Source organism: Heterocephalus glaber, unplaced genomic scaffold, assembly GCF_053883595.1.
Source record: "Heterocephalus glaber isolate CG9 unplaced genomic scaffold, H.glaber_assembly_v1.0 deba00000896, whole genome shotgun sequence".
In the NCBI taxonomy this organism is placed as follows: domain Eukaryota; kingdom Metazoa; phylum Chordata; class Mammalia; order Rodentia; family Bathyergidae; genus Heterocephalus; species Heterocephalus glaber.
This window is the reverse complement of record NW_028258170.1, coordinates 2,235,054-2,241,053: the sequence shown is the minus strand read 5'-3', so window position 1 is coordinate 2,241,053 and position 6,000 is coordinate 2,235,054.

Below are 6,000 nucleotides of genomic sequence, written 5' to 3'. Positions count from 1 at the left end.
AGAAAGGGATGTGGACAAGGTGTCACTTCAATCCTGCCATGATTGCATTCAGTCATTTCACCTCACTGTAACTCCTGGCCCAGGCATCCATGTTGCTGATTCCTCATCTCTACCCTGGGAGGGGTCTCAGGACCCATGGGATGTTGCTCTTAGTGCAAGGAGTTACACACAACCACTCTTCAGCTAACAAGATGGCCTGAAATGCTAGTATGTCTAGGTTTTCCTTCTGAAATTTAACTCTAATATGAGGCTCACTTTCTCCACGATACTCCTGTGCCTTCCTGGTAGAAGCCACTATGGAAAATTCAGAGTTTGATCAAGGCTTAATCCTCAACCCCTCCTGATGAGTCATGGGTGGGATGCCAATTTCATGTCTCCCCACTGTTCCCTCACAGATTGGAAATCAGGTGGACCAGAGCCTGGGAGAGGTCTGCACAGTGAAGACAGCACAGGCAGGCATGAAAGACATCCTGAAGGAAGCCCTGGGGCAGACCTTCCTGGACAGCTGGCTCATCAATGGGCCCTCCTTCCTAGACCACAGAAGGGTCTGCATTTCCTCCCCACAGGAAGGCATGGTGGGAAGAGTTCTGCTCTCAGCAGCACAGTGGACTTAGCTACTATGACTCCAAATTTTAGGAAGGTGCTAGCCTTACTCAGCCTCACTTGCAATTCTAAGCAATGGAGTGCTGGGAAAATCAAGCCCACATCATGGCTGTGGGATGGAATGCAGCCTCTGTGGTAAGGGTTGATCCTGGCTTTGGGCCTGGGAAAGACAATCTACAGAAGCCACTCTGATTTACACAGGTGATCTTCCACCCCCAGTGGGAAGCTGAGCCTTCCCCCCTCACTGAGCCCTGCATTTGGGGAAAGTTGTTCTTGTCATTTTAAAGATTGAAGAGTCACTCTATGGGCTTCAGGGTGGTACCACACCTGGAATCCTTGGGCATGCAAAGGTCCCAGGCCCACTCAGACATCATGCAACAGTAGGTGGGTACATCACCTCATGAATATACATGCAAAAACACTAGGTGCAGACACTTTTCTAGGCATTGACCATGATCCAATAACCACAGCACTGCCTTCTTGGATTTTAATGCTATTTGGGCTCCTTACATTCACCTTGGACCTCACAGCAAGTATTTTCCACAACTGGCTTCACTAGTTGTGGATAAGCAGCAGTGCAAGAGGAGTCCAGGGGAGGCACAGACACTGAGAAAATCTTGGCTACATGAGTTGCAGCTTGAGAAGAGGCAAGGCAGGAAGGATGCCTGCTCTCCATCACTTTTCAGATTGTTATGGAGCACCAGCACTGTGCCCTTGAGTACAACCACACAGCAGACAGCAGACTCTGTCCTCATGGAGCTGACAGTGGAGACAGGCAGGGAGTCATGGGGTCAGTCTGCCCTGAAGAAGGCAGAGGCTGTCACACCACTAAACAAGTGATCCCTCCCATGGAGACTTCTGTCAAGTTCTCAGGGCTCTGGGGCATGACTACTATACCAGGCATAGGGAGCAGATGGGGTTCATGCATGGACAAACTGGGCAGGAGGCTCAAAACTAGAATTTACTGATACCCTAATCTTAATCCTAACACTGATCCTTAAATCTAATACTAAATAAAACCTATTCCTAAACTTGACCCTACCTCTAAACCATGCCCATTACCCTAACCATCAAGACAAACTCTGAAACTATCCTTAAACACTAACTCTAAAACCTCTCATCATAATATTAAATCTAAGCATATTTCAATCCAAATCCCTAGCCACTAACTCTAACCATAAGATTAATGCTGAATGTAACCCTGAAAAATTATCCTAAATCAAACTCTCACCATACCCTTCAGGTTCTCCTGAACTCTAAACATAACACTCATACTCACCCTAAATCTTAACCCTAAACATAACTACTAACATCAAACTCTAATTGTAATCCATAACATCTAACACTAACCCTAACTTCCACCCCAATACCAGCCCAAATCCAATGCTAAGCCAAAACCTAGCCATAACTCTAACCCCCACACTACCTCTAAAGCCTAACCTAACATAAACCCTAATCCTAATATCCAACCCTAAACTTAAACCTTACTGCTAATCCATATAATATTTTCATCAAAGAGTCTCAGAGAGACCCCCTTTCTGTTGTTGACCTCTGCTCTACCTTGTGGAGCTCAGAACAATGTCCTGTATAACCCCCGAAAGTCTTTGGAAAGGATCCAGTTAATGGCTCTGCAACAGCCTTTGGGGGTGGTGGTCTTAGGAGTGCTGGTGTCTCCAGCGTGGATCACCTCCTCAGCACTAGTGGAGCTCTGCTGGTCAGCACTCAGGGGTCATGATATGGAGCCCCCAGTGGCTCTCCTCCATAGCTCTGGTGTGGGGTCAGGGGATCTGTGCTCCTCAGTGGTGGGGCCAATGCCATGGTGGCCCCAGAGACTCACCTTCCTGGTGCTCAAAGGCCCTGCTACAGAGGCCCCAGATGCTCACCTCCTCAGTGCTTTGGGTGTGGGTGTGGGGCTCTGCTTCTCTGTAGGGTGGGAGCCTGAGCCTCTGTGTATGGTGAGGTACTGAGGCCAGAGAAGCTCTCTTCCTTGGCCCTCTGATCCCTGCAATAAATCCTAAACCTTATCCTAACTAGAAAACTGCAACACTCTATGTGAACCATGATTGTGATGCTCAAGCCACACACCAACACTAACCCCTAATGTTGATCCTCATTCTTAAACTTATATTCATGCTAAACACAGCAGTGACCCTTACCCTATCACCATTTCTCACCTTAAACCTCAAACTGCACCCAATCCTCATCATCACCCTAACCTTCACCCACACCCTCACAGTGTCCCTAAGGCCTAAGATTACATTTCATCACACTCCAATATGATTTCATTATCAACATGGTCTGTGATGAAAATCATACAGGCCATGGCCACTAAGCAAAACTTTACCTCCAAAATTATCAATCAACAAATCCTAATAAACCTCACTCTAGCACGAACCCTTAAAAGACACATAAGCCTAACCCTGACATTAACATAAAAGCCTCAACCTAACCTGACCCCAGTTGTCTATGGCAACTCACTATGATAACCACACAAACCTGCTTCAAGGCCCTACCCTCAAACTTGCCCTATCCCTAACCAAAATTCTAGGCAGAATATTGCCCATAAGGTAAACCCTTCAGGATAACCCTCACAAACCTCACTCAAATTCTTGAACATAGTCCCTAAACCTTAACAATGAACAGGACCACCTGGATTGTAAGCCAACTCTCTGTGCCCAATGGTAGTTGGGTACATTCAGGCCTGCATGCAGATAGCAGTGCAGGGTAAGTTGGGTTGAATGTGTCCAATTTGGATAAGGTAGGTTGGGAAGAGGCAGTCAACAGTGTGAGGTGAGTTCATAGAAGCAGATTGGAGAGGGGACCCCAGGAAGTGACCTCACTTCCTTGACATCAGAACAAACAGAACTAGGAGCCCTGGAGGCTGGTGGGATGCAGTTACTCCTGCAGAGACTGAACCACAGGGAGTATGTATGTTGTGTTGCTTCCCAAATTACCTAGACTCAGGCCAAAATTATGGTAGAGTGAGAGAGATTACAAAGATTAAACTGCAAGTCAATACTGGTGAGACTAAGTTAGTAAGAACAAAAGTCATGTAAGAACTAAAACCCAAAATTCCCCAGATATTCATAAAATTGAAAAAAGGACCCTGCCAAATTCATTATTATAGATAACACTCCCTGATGTCCTAATCTTATCCTTCACATTGACTCATCCATCTAACCCTGAACTAAAACCTAAACCTTCAACTTGACCTCAACCCTAAATCATAACCCTAACACTAACCAATTGAACTAACCCTAATCTTAAATTCAATGCCTGAACACAACTCTAATAGTAAGGCTAACCATATTACATTTAACTCTAACGCAAACCAAAACTGAAAAAAACTAACTCTAGCCCTGAAACTTACCCTGACCCTAACCCCAAACCCTAAGCCTGAACCCTAACTCACACCCTAATCCTCAACCTAGCACTAAACTTCACCACAACCCTCTGGCTCACCCTAACCCCCAAACCGAATACTCACACTCATCCTAAGCCTAAACACTAAACATATATGTTAACTTGAATCTTGACCCTTAAAACTTAACATCGACCACAACCTAAACACAAACACCAACTCAAATCCAACAGGGATCCCAACCCCAATCCTAACTCTACTGCCAGTCTTAAGCCTAAAATCTAACCTAACATACACCCTAATCCTTATACCCAATTCTAAACTTCACCCTAACCACTAAACACTGATGCTAAAGCCCAATGGTAATCTTAACCCCTAACATCTAACACGAACCCCAAGTTCAAGTCCAATACCAACCCAAATCCAATGCTAAGCCAAACTCTAGCCATAACTCAAACTCCTACACTACCCGTAAAGCCTAACCTAACAGAAACCCTAATCCTAATATCCAACCCTACCCTTCAACCTTACTGCTAACCCCTACAATATTTTCATTAAAGAGTCTCGGACCGACCCTCCTTCTGTTGTTGACCTCTGCTCTACCTTCTGGAGTTCAGAACAATGTCCTATACAACCCCTGCAAGTCTTTGGAATGGATCCCGGTAATGGCTCTGTAGCTCCTTGTAGATTGGGGGCTGTGGTACCCAGGGCCTGGAGCCTCACCTAATCTGTGCTAGCGGGGCTCTGCTCCTTGGAACTTGGAGATAGTGCTAAGGAGGCCAGAGAGGCTGACCTTGTTGGTGCAGGGGTGGGGAGGGTGTTGCGGTGCTGGGGAAGGTGAGGCGGGTCTGCTCCTCGGCCCTCGGGGGCTGTGGTAAGCAGGTCCAAGAGGCTCACCTCTGCACTAAGTGCTTCCCTCGAGGTGAGTGGTGGTGTACAGTGTCTGTGTGTGGTGTAGGAGTCCGGTTCTTGTGGGGCGTCTGCGTGCAGCATTGGCGTGTGGAGTTGGCATGTGGCATAAGCATGCGCCCTCAGTGTGCGGCATTGGCATGCGGGGTAGAAGTGTGGGCTTGGCGGGCATGGTCGGTTTGTGGCATTGGCATTGCCAGAGGCACTTGAGCTTCAGCAGGTCCTCACAGTGCCTGATGACCACAGCACGTCCCTGGTGGTGAGCCGGGCCACCAGGGTCTCATGCACCTCCAGGAGCAGCTCCTCCAACACCATCCTGCTACTGTTCTCCTAGGCCACCTTGCCAGGCTGCACATCACCCAGGTAGGGGAACTGGCCCTTCTCTGCGCCCCCCTCTTGGACTTTGCTCTTCTTCCTCAGGCTCCTGGACATAGCAGTGGGATGGGTCACTGAGGCTCCCAAGGGCCTGGGGATGAGGACCACGAGGCTGCGCTGCAGTGGCACAGGCGCGGAGGAAGCCAAGGCAGCACCGGAGCAGCACCGGGAGGCAGCAGGCGAGGCGGGGACGGGGTGGCCAGGGGCCAGGGGCTTGGTGCATCGGGAGCACGCTAGTTTTCTTTATTCTTTTTTTTTTTTTTTTTTGTACCGGGGATCGAACTCGGGACCTTTTGCTTGTGAGGCAGGCGCCAGAACCACTGAGCTAAATCCCTGGCCCTTTTATTCTTAACATAGGCATTTAGAAGGGTGAACTTTTCTTGAAGTACATTTGTATTTGTATTTTTAAAGATAACATTTATATTTTGGTATTTTAAAATAAGTCCACAACATAAATATAATGTAATAATTAAGGAAAGCTTTAAAAGTAAAGTCAGGCAAGAGGAAGAAAATAAAATTCACCATAATCCTGTTTCCCAGAAATGAAGAACTGCTATTACCATATTTGTTTGCCTTCCTGCATTTCCTTACTTCTATGCATTATCTGTTTTTTGTTTTTTATTTTTTGGTACTGGGGATCGAATTTGGGTCTTTGTGCTTGCACAGCAGGCGGTGAGACCACTGAGCTAAATCCGAGGCCTATCCATTAAAGTTTTTTTATATCTATCCATTAATTTTTAAATGATGTAATA